Source organism: Loxodonta africana, chromosome 1 (genome assembly GCF_030014295.1).
Source record: "Loxodonta africana isolate mLoxAfr1 chromosome 1, mLoxAfr1.hap2, whole genome shotgun sequence".
Classification (NCBI taxonomy): Eukaryota; Metazoa; Chordata; class Mammalia; order Proboscidea; family Elephantidae; genus Loxodonta; species Loxodonta africana.
The window spans coordinates 97,055,734-97,074,466 of NC_087342.1; the positions used below are offsets into that span (position 1 = coordinate 97,055,734).

Sequence of the window (18,733 nt, forward strand, 5' to 3'; positions counted from 1 at the left end):
TCAGGTACTTAGTAGTAAGGTCCTCTTCTGAAGCTTGGACTTTCCTTCATTCAGAGGGTTTTTTCAAGTTAGTAGTTTAAAGATTTGATCCAACTACATCAAAAGCCTTTTAATTGACCCCTGTTGTGAGGCAGCCTGTTCTGGTCGGTGATGTGTACACACAAGTTTAAGCCCTTTAGAAGCCTTCATCTCTCCTATGGTTGGAGAAGGAGCTGTTTGGACAAGGGTATGTGTGTGTGTTTAGGAGGAGATGTGGTGGAGGAAAGATGACTGCAAGTTAGGAGACCTTTAATCTTTAATCTTGATCGACATAACTTTGTGCTGTAGATTTGGGAAAATTCACTTTTCACAGGAGAAATAAAGACATGGTGATTTTTTTCAGGAATCTCAATAATGGAAAATGCTGTGATTCTCTGAGCCCTTAGGAGCCCCCTCAAGAAGCAGCATTCCCTGGTAACTGAGGAGCTGACACAATTACAGTTTTTGATTGGAGAGCATAGTCTGTACCTGCTTAGAGGTAGGGATGCCTCTGAAAAAAAAAGGAAATTGAAAGTTACTCCATAATTTAACCTGGGTGAAAAGATTTTTCATGTTTTTCTCCTGATATTGTCACTGTTTAGAGGTACCTCCAGAATACATGGGAGGCAATCTATGTGGACTAGACGGTTTTGAAGGCACCTTTGCACAGCACTGAACCTAATAATGTAATAAGGTAAATGGTTCAAATCAAAGGCTGCAAGGGGCTGAGACATCAATAAAGGACTCAGGGTCAGCCTTTGGCACAAGAAGCCTGCTTTAGAATAATTAATATTGTTGTGGGAAAGCGTTCAGTCCCTTGCTCTCAGCTCCCATTATGATTTTCTCACTTACCTGGGGATATTTTTCTGAATTGACCCTCTTCCCTTGCTTAATCCTAGGGAATGAGATAAGGAGACTTTGCTACGTAATACCTCATAGAACAGTCAGGAAACAGAAAACTGTGGAAAAATTAGGAATTGCCACCTTTGATATAATTTGAAACACGTCATTCGACTTTTAGGTAACTATTAAAGGCATCAAAATAAATGCAACATCTGTGATTCAGAATAAACTTTAGATAACAACTACTACATCTAAAGTTCTGCAGTAATTCACATCTACCACACTTCTGACAAGCAGTCTTTCGTTGTGTGACTTATTTAATATTCTAGTGACAAGATACTCAATATTCTACAATAAAAGCTGATTAAACTTTATTGAGCTATGTCTGAGCATTTTACTTTCTGCTAAGGATTGTACCGAGAGCTTTTTAGGCATCATATTTTTATTTAATTCTCACTTGAGTTGAGTACCCTTTTTATCCCTGCAGATGAAAAGAAAAAAATGATGGACATTAAACAAGTTTTGTAAAGATACAAGGCTAATAAACGGTACATTCCAGGTTGAATCAAGTTATACGTGATTCCAAACTCCACGAGCTCCGTCATTATACCACCTACATTCAATGTCTGAAGGCAAGAGTGTCCCTTATATTAAAAATATTTTTATCACCTTAATTCATGGATTTGACTAGTCAGTAAGGCTATTCCTTTTAATAAATGGCAGCATTTTCTATCCTTTAGGGGAGCTTCTTCATAGCAATTCTACTTTCTTTAAAAGATTCCCCTTATCACCATCCTTACTCTCCTCTAGAAATGACAAAATTTGAACTTATGTAGTGACATCCATAGACTCTTTGTTATTAAAGATTAACAGTAACCTCAACATTCTTAAACCCAGCCTGTTGTTCTCAGTCATTATTTCAGCTTTCTCACCACAATGCAGTGGAACACCTCAAGTGCAGTTTGACCATCTCAGAATTGAATAGAAATAGCTTCTTATTTTGGAGAAGTATATTTCTATTAATGTAGATGGTTTAGAATATCCTTCAGAGATTGCGTAGAGGCCACAACTATCCCTGTATTAGAGAAGAAACTGTGTCTCTGGACCCCAAGGATAATTCAGGATTGTTGGCAAGGGTGCAGATGCAACCGGTGGATATTACATTTCATTTCACAAGCAGAAAACTGTAATTTGTGCTCATTGTAATGTGTGATAATCTGGGAAAGCCAAGCTAAAGTTCACCTTAGTGTTATAGAACACAACAGGATGGAAAAGAGAAGTGACTCTGTAAGAAGAACATGCTGAAATATAGTTAAAGAGAACTCTAACAAAATTTGTTCCTATGAATTTGACACACAATTTACAAAACATTTGAATTTATTTTGAAAAAGAAAGGGATGCCGACTATGATCTAAATTCTGTATGTTGTATACCTTTATAATTAGTAAAAATGTGCTCCTTTCAAAATGATACCTCATATGCTTTTTAATACATATTCAAAGTAAGCATAGCTTAGTAAAACATTATAGTAACTATCAGCAAACTATCCATCCCAGTGGTGATCTCCAGGCTGAACTTTTTCAATGGAAGTGAGAGGAGAAGCTCCCCTGCTCCACTCTGGCTGTGTATGAGAGGTGTCATTTAAGGGTTTATTTCTGAGGAGAAGGCAGTTAAATTCTGTCCTGGAGGAAAGTGGTTCTCAGTACAGAAGTTCTACAGTCTCTGATCTCGATATATGAGACTGTAGGTTTGCAGTTATGGGGTGTAAGTCCCAATACTTTTAGGGACAAATAAGTAAAATCAGAAACATAAACTTTCTACTGAAAAGAGGCAGACTGAATTTTGTATTATTAGAATTTCTGAGCCCAATAAGTTGTCATACAATGGGACTCACTTTTAGTAAACCTGAGGGTTTGCAGTAAATATTGGAGAGTGGGCTGTTTTAGATATCAGTAAGGCACAACTAGCATAGAAAGTCTGTCACTTGTCACAGTAGGATATCCTCAGGAGTTTTCAGGTCAACCTGAAGTGAAAAGCAGTCCACTAGTCCCTATGTTTAAGATAAAAATAAATATTACTAACAAGAAATGGATAAACAAGCCAATTTCTTCTTTCCATGGAAATACCATCTTTTTCAACAGAGGACTGTGCCATGTGACAGGCTTGGTAAGGCCATTTCCAGTGGTAGCTCAGTGATGTCTTCCATCATTGTCTAAGTCAGGTGATAGATAGGGCTTCTACCTTTGTGGATGTCATTCACTGACTCAACTTGTCATTGTTTTATAATAATTTACCACAGTGTTTTTCTTTCACACCAGAAAGTTTGCCATACGGTAGTCATACAGAGAGCAACTAGAATTCTCATAGACCTGCCCATTCACGTTTTACGTAGGAAGAGTTGGGTTTTTTTCTCTTTACTCTAGAGCTTGGGTTCATTGTGCTATGACAAGGTGTCTGCCTCTTTATCCAGCACAGAACTGACTGTTATTTTTCAAAATCCACCTTGGTGTTCCTCTTGGCCACAATCTAATAATTCCAGGTGGTTTTGGCAATGAAGAAATTGATCAATCTGTTGAACTGTACCAACTTCTCTACCATCTATTTTGTAGGGCTCCTTGTAAGGTGTATACCTGGAATGCTATTTGTTTTCTCCAAAACAAATAATAAAATCATTTAGGACTTATTTTGCTGAGAGTTCACCCTTGTAGATGAAAAACCTTCTATCCATCCTCCAAAGCCAAACTACCTGTATGAAATCAACTTGAATATTTATAAAAGGTTCCCTAAGGAGGAGAAGACCTATCTGGACAAGTCCTTCTACATGTTGTGCCTGTCAAACAAATCAACTCTTTCAATATTGTAGAACCATTTTAAGAAACTTGAAGCATACCAGTCTCATTAATTTTTGCTAGCATTCCTATTTTTTTTCAATGTGCAATTTCATAAGTTTACACAAACAAGATAAAGAAGCAAAACTTGATGGTACTACACAGCCACCTAGAGATGCTAAAGATGGTCTGGGTGCAAAAAAAAAAAAAAAAGCCTGTTAGTCTCTAAAGTTCAAAATTGGAGGCCTGACCTTAAAAAAAGTGCTACTAGAGTTGTCTGGTCAGATGTTAAGACAAAAATGAAGGTTCCAGTTAACTAAAAAAAAAAAAAATACATGTATATATATATCCAAACCATAGCTCCATTATTAACCAAAGGGAAAATAGGTTCTAACAACCACAGCAGAATATCTATTAGACGTTTTAAGCCTTTGAAGAAGTGAGGAATCCTTATTGCTTTTGCAATTTTGAAAGCTATGAAAAACACAAAAGCACAAGGGTCAGTGGAAGAATTAAAAGACTTTAGGGGAGGCAATAAGTTCTGCCACCTAGAGAAAATGTATAGTCAGTCATTGGTTTATTTTCCTTCCAGAGGAAATGTTAAACTGCCAAGTGTTTTAACTGCCAACATTTCCCTCTGTGTTGTTGCCAACTTGTGATCTCTTTTATCTTGTCCATAGTCTTCCCACCTATGGCCATGTGACTTCAGACCATCAAGCTCAAACTCCTTGTTGTGCTCCCGTATGTGTCATTCACTGGTGTGTTTATCTAGAAAAGTTTTTTTATTTGTATTTTTGATGAAAATGCACACAACAAAACATACACCCATCCTACAATTTCTACACGTGCAGCTCAATGAAAATGGCTTACATTCCTCACATTCTGTCACTGTTCTCACTAGCTCTACCCAGATGTCTTCACCACTAATAACTTACACTAGCTGCCCCTTAAGGTTCTCATCTGTGTTTCAGAGTTTCTCTTGTCAATTTGATCTCATACCGATAATTCTTTAAAAGAGTTCAATGATCAAAGAAGGCATTCTTTATTAATGGAGCTGAAATGTTGTTTAGTTTAAAGATGACTTTGTGGGATAGTTTTGATTCATGGTTTAAAGATTATTTCTGGGCAATGGATTAAATAGAAGAAAGAGGCTTCTAAGAGTATCTCAGTTATTAAGACCTTGGCTGCTAACCAAAAGGTTGGCAGTTTGAATCCACCAGCTCCTCCTTAGAAACCCTATGGGGCAGTTCTACCCTGTCTTTTATTTAGGGTTGCTATGAGTCAGAATCACTTGATGGTAACTTCTTTTTAATTTATTTTATATATATTTTTTAATTTTAAAAGTAAGTCACCATCATGCTCAAGAATTTAACTGCCAAGTGAGTTGTAAAATTCCAAATGAGCTAAAGAATGGTCAGTCAGGCCATGAAGACGTTGGGAGAAATTGGAGGCATGCAGAAATCTTTGCACAATTTTGGCCCATCACTGCATAATGTCACCTATAAGGTCTCAGCGTAAACTGCTTGGGAAGGTGAGGAGATATGCTCAGCTCCTCCACAGGCTTCCTACACCAAGAGTCTGAGGACAGTTGTGAATGTGTATAACTTTCCTAAGTTGTGAGATTTCCTCCCAGAGAAATCAGGAGACTTGGCATGATTCAGGCTGGTAACAGAGGACCAAGGCTGAGAACCTTCTCTGTATATTGAGCGGCAAGAGTTGCAATTAAACCCAGCTGGGAACTGGGAAGAATCCCATAATTGACATCTAAGTAGTCTCCAAAGTGTGCAGTCACATCATTCTTAAAATGCTAAACACCTTATATCTCAGTGACCCTGTGATCCTTGTGCAGACATGCACTGAATTCACTGGAAAGCAGGCTGCTGTCAGTGTGTCCATAAGATGCCTGATAGTGGTCTCTGCACAGGTTCAACAGCGAGTAAACATCATCGTGCCATATACCCTGATCAGAAAGATGGCTAAAGGTAACTGCGTCACAATGTTCTGGTCTTTTCACCTTAGAAGATGTGGAAAAGTTGAAATAAAGCTACTAAACTCCACAGCTATTTTGGTACCATTCTTCATTATAGAGATACAAGAAAGATGTTTACCTGTGTTTTATTGACTATCCAAAAGTATTTGATTGTGTGGATTATAAAAAACTTATAGATAACTTTGTGAAGAATTGGAATTCCAGAACCCTTTACTTTGCTCATGGAAACATAGATCAAGAGATAGTCGTTTGAACAGAACTTGGGAATACTGCATGGTTTAAAATCAAGAAAGGTGTACATCAGCGTTGTATCCTTTCAACATTCTTATTCAATCTGTATGCTGAGCAAATAATCCAAGAAGCTGGACTATATGAAGAAGAACTTGGCATCAAGATTGGAGGAAGGCTCATTAACAACCTGTGTAATGCAGGTGACATAATCTTGTTTGCTGAAAGTGAAGACTTCTTGAAGCAGTTACTGATAAAGACTAAAGAGTACAACCTTCAGTATGGAGTACACCTCAATATGAACAAAACAAAAATCCTCACAACTGAACCAATAAACAACACCATAAGAAACAGAGAAAAGACTGAAGTTGTCAAGAATTTCATTTTACTTGGATCCACAATCAACACCCATGGAAGCAGCAGGCAAGAAATCAAAGCAGGAATTGCATTGGGCAAATATGTTGCAAAAGACGCCTTTAAGGTGTGAAAAAGCAAAGATTTCACCTAGAGGACTAAGGTGAACCTGACCCAAGCCATGGTATTTTCAATTGCCTCATATGCATGTGAAAGCTGGAAGATGAATAAGGAAGACCAAGGAAGTATTGATGCATTTGAATTATGGTGTTGTCAAAGGCTATTGAATATGCCATGGACTACCAGAAGAACAAGCAAATCTGCCTTGGAAGAAATACAGGTGGAATGCTCCTAAGAAGGGAGGCCAGCAAGAATTTGTCTCACATTCTTTGGACATATTATCTGGAAGGACCAGTCCCTGGAGAAGGACATCATGCTCAGTAAAGTCGAGGGGTCAGAAAAGAAGAAGACCCTTAACAAGATAGATGGACACAATGCCTGCAACAATGGGCTCAAATCTAGCAAGGATTGTAGGATGGTGCAGGGTCAGGCAGTGTTTCATTCTGTTGTACATGGAATCACTACGAGTTGGAACCGACTTGAAAGCACAATAACAACAACAATCATCATAACACCATCCCCCAAGCAGGTGTTACCATCCATATCAATGGCATGAAAAGTTTTCTGTCTAGATACACCCAGGAACATGCAGCAACCATTGGATGGAGGGTGGAGAATTTCCCTGAGGTGAATGTGGTAGCCATAAGCTGGTAATAAGTCAATTGGCCCTCTAGTAAAAGCTTAGCCTGTACCACAGCCAGCCAGCCAGCCAGCCAGATGCCAGTGAAAGATACTGGAAGGGGTTGAAGAATGCTTCATGAGAAATGATGATGCTGCCTACCTCTTCTGAAAATAGTTTCCAGAACTGACAAATCATCAGTTTACATATTCAAAAAATACCCCCACCAGTATGAATAAAAAGGAAAACATCCCAGCTATATCATAGTGTAACCATAGAACACATAAGATAAAAGAAGTATCATAAAAGCAGCCAGATGTGGGTTATTCCAACTGCTAACTTTTCAGAAGCAATGATGGGAGTCAGAAATAGCCCAGTGATATGTTCAATGTGCTGAATAAAAATAACTGCAAGTCTGGAATCCCCTCAATACTGAGAAAAACATTTTCAGATGAACATAAAGCCAGATGATTTGCCACCAAAAATTTTTACTGAAAAAAATTCTAAAGGATGCACTTCAGACAGAAGGAAAATGACCCGAGATAGAAACTCTGAGATGAAATGAGGAATGAAGAACAAAGAGAGTGGTGAATATCTGGTCATTCCAAGTTATATCAACTGTACAAGACAATAAAAATATTGTCTGATAAAGTTTAAAAATAATACATAACTCTATCACCAACATAATAATATATAAATTTAGAGGAAAGAATAAGCTCTTAGATGAAAACAAGAAGACAGATTATGAGGATTCTATGATCTTCATGTTATCTAATATTTGGGAAAGATAATGATTCAGTTTGGACTTAATTATGCATGTTGTCATTTCTAGTTGTTGTTGTTGTTAGCTATTCTTCACTCGGTTCCACCTCAGGACATCCCCATGCACAGCAGAACAAAACACTGCCTAGTCCTACACCATCCTCACAATTGTTGCTATGCTTGAGCCCAATGTTGCAGCCACTGTGTCAATCCATCTCATTGAGGGTCTTCCTCTTTTTCACTGACCTACTTAACCAAGGATGATGTCCTTCTCCAGGGAGTGGTCCGTCCTGATAACATGTTCAAAGTATGTGAGACCAAGTTCTCATCAATCTCCTTTCTTAGGAGAATTTCTGGCTATAAAAGAAAAAAAAAAAAAAAGATTACACCCAAGAAAACCCTCTGCTGCAGTTCCACTCAGTAACACTTGGAGTCTCGATGAGCCAGAATCATCTTGATGGTAATGGGTTTGGTTTTGGTTTGCTCACTGAGAAACCCATAGTAACAATCTTGTTGATTAAGACTGTTGGGTTGCCTGGACTGGCCTGGGGACCTCATGAGTCCCCTTCTCTTCTCACAAACCTGTGCCCTTTGCCCTCATGTCGTATCCCTCACAAGAAGGAGAACCAAGATTCTAAGTCCATCTTTCCCACAGGGAGAGAATGGACTGCCAACCTGCATATGCGCATTGGAGAATTAAGTGCTATTTGTGAGCCTCCAGGAAGCCCTGCTGTGTTGTGGTTGGTCATTTTTGCTGAGTGTAGGTCTACCCTGTGTGTGAGGTGAGGCCGGTGTGGGGGAGCAGGCCCTTAGTCATCGTACCCAGCGTGTCTACTCTCCACTCTAGGCTGCTCCAGAAGAAACTTAGATAGCTTTAAGCTATGTTTGGGCTGTGATATGGAGAAAGCAAAGCTTACTCAAACACTTCCATGGCTGTGAATCTCGAGGACCTACTGTATGAAGGCTGCTCTTCCATTATATTCCTTCTGGGAGATAATAAACTGGCCTTTCAGTTTATACATCAGCATCTGGTGATCTTGGTTAATGTGTATCAACCCAGCAAGACCTGACTACTACTGCACAAATTAATAAACCTACAAAGTTAGGACCTGAGCCCTGCTCACACGGTGACGTCTCCTCTGTCGGAAAGTTGTTTCTCAAAGACTTGTCGTTTTCTCTCGCCTCTTGGACCCTTCTCTCCTGCTCACTTCAGCTTATGCTAATTGGTGCCTGAATGCTGCTTGTGGACAGGGGCAATATTCAAAAAGATTTACCACCCTGTTTTGTGTCCATGGGAAGTCCTCACTTAGGAGCCTGGGTGACCTGGGGTAGGATGTTGGAGGCCTCTGACAGCCTCCAGTGGGAGATCGTCAGCAGCCTTGACAGTTAGCCCTTCAGTTGCTGGACTATGAGAAGGTTTGGGAGGTCCTGGTGCCCTTAGTCCTCATATTCTCATCATTACATGATGGGGAGCCAAGATTCTAACCCAAGTAGCTCCAAAATTCCAGCCCAGGAGGTCCCAGAATCTAGTCCCCCACCTCTAGTCCCCTGCCATTGCTTCCCCAGGGGTCTGGAGCTGAGGACATGGTAAGCATACTAGAAGGGTTAGCTACTACTGTTGTTGTGTCAGTTGTTCTTGAGTCGATTAAACTCATGGCAAGCCCACATGTGGAGGCCCTTCACCTCTGGGTACAAACCTTTTTGCTTTTCCTTTCTCATTGCCCTTCTGACTGCTGTTCTTGGCCACCACAGTTGCCACCTCCTCCTCCTCCTCTTCTACCTTCTTAGGCTTCTCTTCTGGGCCTTTGGAAGTACCTGGACTTGGGTGGGGACAGCAGGATAAGAGCCTGTTGATCTCTTACCCTGGTGGAGCACTTCATGGCTTACAAAGAACTTTTAACACCTGTGTGTCACTTGGAGCCTTCCCACAACTGCAGGGGGTCAAGCCTGTTTTATTATTCTCAGAGCCTCAGAAATGTTAAAACACCTGCTCACAGCTATTGAAGTGGGTATTGAGGTGTCCTCAAAGCTTCTAACTTTAGATCCCACAGTTTTTACCCTGCACTGCACCACATGATGTATGGGTCCCCCAGATCCCCACCTCCAGGACTGCCTCACCATGTCAGGGCACCAGAGGTCAATGCCACACCCCTTTCTACTTCTAAGCCTTCTGTGCTTGGCCACCTTCCCTGGCCATAAACATGGCTACTCGAATCTTCTTCCTCGCTCTAGCTGGGCTCACCGAGGTGTACTTGTCAGTCGCACCATGCCCTGCATGTGTGGATGGGAAAGGGTCACAATTCCCCACATCCAGGGTCGCCTGCTCCTCCACAGACCAGGCTCACCTTCCTTCTTTGTCTTTCTCATATTGGTCCCTTCTGCTGCTGAAGCCTCCTTCGTCTTAATTTGAAGAGGTTTCGGTGTGGGGACAGGACTTCCCGGGTCCCCTGGAAATGGGTGGTGGTTGGTAGAAAAAGAAGGGACTTAATGGAGCTGAAGTCCACCTTCCAACCCACTCATCCTTCCTCCAATCCCCAGGGAGGCTGAAGGCCTCTGTTTGTCTTGGCCCCTGTACACCCCCCAGACCTCTGACCAGGAAAAGAAAAAAAAATCCATTGCCACTGAGTTGATTCTGACTCACAGGGAACTTACAGGATAGAGTACAACTACCCCATAGGGTTTCTAAAGCTGGTGGATTTGAAGTGTGAATATTTTGGTTAGTAGCCGAGCTCTTAATCACCGTGCCACCAGGGCTCCATGTCTCTTCAGTCCTCTTCAAGCTATGAGGGATTGTCAAGGGTCATTTTGCTGCATGTGATTATCAATTACAGACAGTTAATACAATTTGTGAGCTGCCTTCAGAAGCTAAATTCCACATAAGACACCACTCCCTGGACATCATCTCAGCTGAATCCCAAGGCCCTGGGGGATGAGCAGGGACTGTGTACACCATGTTACATCAGGCAGGTGTCTTTGACAGAAGTCCAACATAAATTCAGCATAAGCTCAAATGGGAATTGGCAACAGTAAGAGAAATAGTCCACTCAAAAAACGGGCAATGAACTTCAGCAGATAGTTCACCAAAAAGGATATTTGAATGGGCAACAAGCACGTAAAACAATGCTCAACACCATTAGCCATTGCTGTTGTGTGCTATTGAGTCAATTCTGACTCATAGTAACACAACCTGACAGAGTAGAACTGCCCCATAGGGTTTTCAAAAGGCTGAAATCCTTATGAGAGAAGACTGTCAGGTCTTTTCTTCCAGACAATGGCTGGTGCATTTCAACTGCTTGCCTTTTGGTTAGCAGCTGAGTTCTTAACCATTGTGCCACCAGGGTCCTTAAGGCTCCTTAACCCCCCATCGTCATTGCATCCATTCTGAGTCACGGTGACCCTATAGGACAAAGTAGAACTGCCCCACAGGGTTTCCAAGGAGCAGCTGGTGGATTGCAACTGCTGACCTTTTGGTAAGCAGCCAAACACTTAACTACTGCACCACCAGGGCTCTACTAAGGCTCCTCAGGAGATGCAAATCAAAACCACAATGAGTTATCACCTCACCTCCATTAGAATGGCAGTGATCACAGAAACAGAAATCAGAAAATGGTGATGAGGTTGTGGAGAAACTGGAACCCTAATCCATACAGCGGATTTGTAAAATGCTACAGTCCCTTTGGAAAACCATTTGGCGGTTCCTCAAAAAGTTGAACACAGAATTATCATATAACTCAGCAATCCCATTCCTAGGTATATACCCAGAAGAAGTAAAGGAAGGAATGCAAAACAGAAACCTGTGCACCAATGTTCATTACAGCACTTTTTACAATAGCCAAAACGTGGAAACCCCTGAAATATCCATCAACAGCAGAATGGGTGGGCAAAATGTGGTGTATGTATTCTGTAGCCATAAACAGAAATGAAGTTGTGATGCATGCCACAACATGAATGAACCTTGAAAACATTATACTAATTGAAATAAGTCAGTCTCAAAAGGACAAATGTTGCATAATCTCACTTACATGAAATAAGCAAATTTATAGAAACCAAAGATTATTAATAGTTAGCAGAGGCATGTGTGGGGGAGAAAGGGGAGTTTTTGTTTGGGGGAGGCTTTGAATCTATGTTAATGGTGGTGTGATATTTTGGATTAGGATAGAGGTAATGGTGGCACAACATGAGACACACAATCAGTGTCATTGAATTGTCAATGAGGAAGTTGTGTTGGCTGATGATTTGGCGTGTATGTTTTCACCACAAAAAAGGCGGGGGAGGGAATTGATTGGCCTCATACTGGGATGTCTGGGTGCACTGTTACCTTCAGGAATGGGTACAGACAAAGGCTCAAAAGGTGTTCTCTGGTCTCTCTCTCTCTCAAGTCCCCCAACAGGAATCATTTGTCTTCTCTTGGCTTAACCGGTTTCTGCCCAGAGGAGGGGATACTCTGATTGGCCAGTTCAAGTCATGTGCCTATCCTGGGTGGGGCTTTCTTTGAGGGATACCCACACCCCGGGAGAATGGTAGTTCTAAATAGGAACAGAGGAATTCCCTACTTCAGATCAACTGACAGTAGTCCACACAGGGAGCTATTGATAGAGCCAGGAGTAATAATAACAGCAGCAGTAGTTATAACATTTATTGAGTGCTTGCTGTGTTCTGGCCATTGTTCTAAGTGTTTTGTACATAGTTCATACATGTATGTTTAATGCAACAATCTTATGGGGTAGATGCTACTTTCATCCCTATTTTATATATGTGGAAATTTCACAGAGAGGTGTAGTCACTTGCCCAAGGCCACACAGCCAATACGCAGCAGGACCCTAGGCTCCCACATCCATGACCCCACTCAGGGGAGGTGCTGGTCTGCTGTGGAGCACATCCTAGCCCACCACACTTCATGCAGGAAAACCAGGCCTCCTGCTGCAGCCTAAGTCTGGGCAGCAGGACACGAGCCCACAGTGAGGGCAGAGCCCCAGGAACAGGAACAGGAACAGGAAGGGCGAGTTGGGAGTAGTGGTTCTCAGCCTGGCTGCACATTAGAATCCCTCCTGAACTTTACAAAGTCCTGATGCCCAGGCCACCACCCAGACTGGTTAAAGCAGAACCTTTGGGGTGGGGCCCAGGCCTCAGTATTCTTTAAAGCTCCCCAGGGAAATTCAGCAACCAGCCAAGGTGAGGGGTTACTAGTTTAGAGGCCTGTGACTTAGTAGAAGGAGCTGTGGGTTAATATTGGCCTGGGTTTGAGCTGTGTGGCTTTGTACCAGTCACTTAACTTCTCTGAGCCTCAATTTCCCCATCTGTGGAAATGTATAGTAAGTTCCCTTATCTTACAAAGGAGTTGAGAGGGCCCAATAAGGCGAGGTCTGTAAGGCCCTGATCACAGAGCTGGCACACATCCTGACAATGAAAGAGGAGGTGAAGCCAACTAGGCCCTGGCCACAGGCTCAGGTCTGAGCAGGGCCACCACGGAGGCAGAGCGGCCATCACTGGAATGGACTCTCTGGCTCCTTGGAGTCCTGCAGGAGCCCTGGTGGTGCAGTGGATATAGCGCTCATCTGTTAACCCAAAGGTCAGCAGTTCCAACTCACCAGCTACTCCACGGAAGAAATATGTGCCAGTCTGCTTCCATAAAGATTTCGGCCTTGGAAACCCTATGGGGTAGTTCTATGGTCTCCTGTAGGGTCAGTATGAGTCAGAATCAGCTCGACGGCAATGGGTTTGGTTTGGGGAGTCCTGTATGGGCAAGGCTGCCTGGTGCCCCATCCCAGCCGTTTCTGACTTGAGCTTTTTTCAAGGGACTTGACATTTCTGAAGGGGGCTTGTGATGGGCAGGCGATTGGGGGAGGGGTAAGTGGCCCTGTGAGTGCAGGAGCACAATGACATACACTCACCACAAGGTGGCAAGAAACCCACTCACTGGGGGAGGACACCAGCCAGCCCTAAGGCGAATACAAGTTATTTGGGAATAATACAAAGATTTAACACGGACTTTTTTTTACCTCAGTACTCGGTATATGCTAAATTCTTTACATTATTTCATTTCATTTCTTGCAACAGTCCTGTGGTGGGCATCAGCAGTCTCCTTTAGAAGGTGAAGAAGTGGAGGTGGTGCAGCTAGTAACGGGCAGCACTAGGATTTGAATCGTCAGTCTGACTCCAGACTTCTGGTGGACAGTGGTTAAAGTGCTCGGCTGCTAACGAAAAGGTCTTCTGTTGGCACCCACCACCCGCTCAACACTACACGGGAAAAAAGATGTGGCAGGATGTGGCAGTCAGCTTCCCTAAAGCTCTTCAGCATTGGGAACCCTATGAAGCACTTCTACTCTGTCTTACAGGGTCTCTTAGAGTCAGAATTGATGCACCTCAGTGGGTTTGGTTTCTTTTAAGTTTGGCTCCAGATTAGGCTCTTAACTCTTGAGGTCGGAGAAGGTCAGAGCTGCAAGGCCCTGTGGAAATCCAGTCCTGTGCTTCCTAAAGCTGTCTGACTCTACAAATCACCTGAGGCTCTTTTAAGGAGAATTCCAAATTCCCAGTCCCCAGGTCAGGCACAAAATTAGAATCTCCCAGGAAAAGAGACTTCTGAATATATGTGGTTAAAAGAGGTCCTGTTTTAGAAACATGGATCTGCTCCCAGAGCCAGAGGGTCACTGGCCTAAGGTCACAGAGCTAATCCCTCCAATCTCTTACTACCCTCTGATCTAGAAGCCAGGCCCCAAAAGAAAGATGAGACAGTGCCTGCCCAGCCCTGGAGGGTGGTAGCAGCAAGGAGGGAGATGTGCCTTTCTTCATCTTTTGAATGACTTTGTGAATACATATTGTGTGGATTTGATTAACATTGCCAATGTTCCCCCACAACACATTATACTAATAATTTATGAATATACTTTTCCCCATTAACTGTACTCAATTTAGGTTTTATTATTTTTTCCTACTTAATTTTTTTTTAATTTGATAGGTGTTTAAGTTTGTATTAAAATTTATTAGATCACAGTTGTTGCTATGTTTGAGCCCATTGCTGTAGCCACTGTGTCAATCCATCACATTGAGGGTCTTCATCTTTTTCTCTGACCTCTACTTTACCAAGCGTGATGTCCTTCTCCAGGGACTGGTCCCTCCTGATAGCATGTCCAAAATAAGTGAGACAAAGTCTTGCCATCCTTCCTTCTAATGAGCATTCTGGCTGTACTTCATCCGAGACAGCTTTGTCGTTCCTCTGGCAGCCCACGGTGTATTCAATATTCCTCGCCAACACCGTAGTTCAGAGGTGTCGGTTCTGCTTCAGTCTCCTTCAGTCATTGTTCAGCTTTCGCAGGCATGTGAGGCCACTGAAAACACCACGGCCTGAGTCAGGTGCATCTTCCTCCTCAAAGGAAGATTTCTGCTCTTTACACTTTAAAGAAGCCTTTTGCCATAGATTTGCCCAATGTAATACATCATTTGATTTCTTGACTGCCTCTTCCATGGGCATTGATTGTGGATCAAGTAAAATGAAATCCTTGACAACTTCACTCTTTTCTCCATGTATCACGATGTTGTTTATCGGTCCAGTTGTGAGGATTTTTTTCCTTATGTTGAGATGTAATCCTTACTGAAGACTATAGTCTTTGATCTTCATCAGTAAGTGCTTCAAGTCCTCTTTGTTTTCAGCAAGCAGGTTGTGTCATCTGGGTGCTGCAGGTTGTTAAGGAGACTTCCTCCAATCCTGATGCCACATTCTTCTTCACATAGACCAGCTTCTCTGATTAACTGCTCAGATTGAATATGTATACCGAAAAGACACAACTCTGATGCATATCTTTCCTGATTTTAAACCATACAGCATCCCCATTTATTGTTTGAATGACTGCCTCTTGGTCTATGCACAGATTCCACATGAGCACATTTAAATGTTCTAGAATTTCCCTTCTTCACGATCATATCCATAATTTGTTATAGCTCACACAGTAGAATGCCTTTGCATTCCCAATGTATTTTACCAAATAAGACAAATTAATATTTATTGTTACAGTAATCAGTACAATTGGTAGGTCTATTTTTGAGGAAGCAAAAATAGCTCTTTTTTGAGCTTCCGCCCTGATTGTTTCTGTTTATTCACCGTAAGCTTTGTTCTCCTGCCTCAGTGGCAGAGGAAGGAGGAAACTCCAGGTTCTCAAAAGGAGGCTGTCAAGGTACAACCTCTTGCCGTCAAGTTGATTCTAACTGGTAGTAACCCTGTAGGACAGAACAGAGCCTCCCCATCGGGTTCCCAAGGCTGTAATCCTCACAGAAGCAGACTGCCACATCTTCCTCCCATGGAGCAACTGGTGGGCTTGAATCATTGACCTTCGGTTAACAGACAAAATGTCAACCACATTTAACCTCTGCATCACCAGGGCTCCTTCTTCTCAAGGTGGAGGGATGGAATTGGTACCCGCTCATGTAAAAACCGGTGTTCATTTCAGACTCATATCTTTTTGCTGTACCCCCTACTGGTCCTTCAGTGGCTGTGACCATATAACTCTAGGGTCACTCCCCTTGTGATGGGACAAAAAGGGTCAGTGAGACGCTGGGCACAGACTTTCCCCCTTTCCACCAAAAAGAGCCCTGTAACTGCTGCTCCAATTTCTCCTCCACCCCTCCTCCCTTCCTAAAGAAGACTGAGTCTCCCCTGCAGGAGAAGTTGCTATGCTGAGCTGGGTGTGGAAGAGGAGAGTTTTCTTGCTGGGAGATGGAGACTGAAATGAGTGGCCCAGAGCAGCTTCAGGGTGAGAAGGAGAGGGACAGGAGAGGACACGGAATTTTAATTAGTTTGCCTGTGGACTGTGTAGAAGAACTCTTTAAAGTCCTTTGAGTGACATGACTAAAGAATAAAATCCTTTTTTAATTACTCTAGCTTACTGAGCTGCACTTCTTGAATCAGATACTATTCTTAGACTGAATCACACGGGACTGAGCTTTATTAGGGTTACACTCTTATTAATGTAAACTTGGGCATGTGGCTCTCAAGCATCTGACACCCTGTTGTCTTGGTTCCCAGGCATTCTTGCCACCCAACACCATGGTCACACCATGCACACTGTCGTCACCTGAAACTGCTCCACCTGAGACGACAATTCAGGCATCCCACTCCCTGATAACAGTCTCTGCCCTCTGGGCCTTACTCACTCACCTCCACCACACTTCTCCTTTGACCCCATTTGGACTTCCAGCTCATCAGTCCCAATTCTTCTGGCCAAACATCTTTCCCCCTTTCTTTAGACAGGAGAACCCACATATTGTTGATGCAGCACCTGGATCCAGCCATTCCTGAAACTACTCCCTGGGGTTATCTGATACATGACTCACTTTCTGAGATATGCCAGTCTGCATTGGCTTCTGTTCTTTGAAACTGACATGACTCATACAGTGTACCTCTACATCGCTAGACAAGGTTTCCTTAAATATGGTTCTTCAACAGTCGTGCGGAAGGATTTTTTTCCCTTAAAATCTTTATGTGAAGTATAACCCATACAGAACAAAATGTGTACAACTTAATGCATTATTATAAAGCAATCTCTCCTACAATCCTATCTGGGTCAAGAAAGAGAACATTGTCAGGCTCCAAAAGGCCCCCATGAGCTCCTCTCCTGGCACAAGCCCCCACCTCCCTTTAAAGGGAACCACCACCCTGACCTTTATTGTAGTCACTTCCTGGCTTTTCTAGATAATTTCAACCTAAATACGCTTCCCTGAACACTATGGTTTAATTTTTCCTGTTATGCAGATTATAGGAGCCCCGCTGGCATAGTGGTTAAGTGCTATGGCTGCTAACCAAGAGGTCGGCAGTTTGAATCCGCCAGGCGCTCCTTGGAAACTCTATGGGGCAGTTCATCTCTGTCCCATGGGGTCACTAGGAGTCAGAATCGACTCGACGGCAGTGGGCTTGGGTTTTTGGTTTGGTGGTGCAGTGGTTAAGCACTCAGCTGCTAACCAAGAAGGCTTGAAGCCACCAGCTGCTCCATGGGAGAAAGATGTGGCAGTCTGCTTCCGTGAAGATTACAGCCTAGAAAACCCTGTGGGGCTGTTCTACTTCGTCCTATAGAGTCACTATGAATCTGAATTAACTCCACAGCAAGGGTTTTTCCCATGGAGATTTATGAAATGAAACTTTTTATTAATCTCGTTGTTGTTGTTTGTTGCCATGGGGTAGGCTCCATCCCTTGGGGACCTTGTGTGTAACAGAAAGCAGCATGGCCCGGCCCTGCCCATCTTCATGACTGTTGGTATGTTGGATAATGGATGTTTGCAGCTGGTCTCATTTTCAGTCGTTCACTATCAGCAAATATCACAAAAGCACCTGAATGGCACAAAGTCTTGAAGCCTTTACTCCGTCTTTGTCTTTAAGGTCAAGGTTACTTTAAGGAATGAGCTGTTCACCAGTCATATTCTGGTGACTTCCAGCCTGAAGGCCTCGTCTCCCAGCCCTGTGTCGGACAATGTCCTGTTGGTGTTCATAAACTTCTCAGTGGCTGATTTTCGGAAGTAGATCACCAGGCCTTTCTTCCTGGTCTGTTTTAGTCTTGAGACTCCACGGAAACCTGTCCACCATGGGTGACCCTGCTGGTATTTGAAGTACAGGTGCCATAGGTTCCAACATTTCAGAGACATGCAGGTCACCACACTACGACAAAGTGACAGACAGGTGGCTACTAATCTTAACGAAGCCAAATTTGTCAGCATTTTCATTCACAGTTGGTGCTTTTGTGTCATGAAAAGAAATCTTTCACTACCCTGAGGCTTTCATCCTACATTTTTTCTTTCACCCTGTCCCTGGATGGCACAGACTGTTACCTGCTGACCTACTAACTGAAACGTTACAGAGTGTAGTTCACCCAGAGGTGCCTCAGATAAAGACCTGACAATCTGCTGCTGAAAAATCAGCCACTAAAACCCTGTGGAGCCCAGTTCTGCTCGGACACACTCGCGGTCGCCTTGAGTCAGAATCCATTCAAC

General features: G+C 42.8%; 1 protein-coding gene across 1 annotated transcript in view; it reads left to right on the forward strand.

Moving 5' to 3' along the window:
* The window catches only part of LOC100667002 (mamu class II histocompatibility antigen, DR alpha chain-like), a 141,802-nt gene that overhangs the window by 111,591 nt on the left and 11,478 nt on the right, over positions 1–18,733 (forward strand). The window lies entirely within an intron of this gene.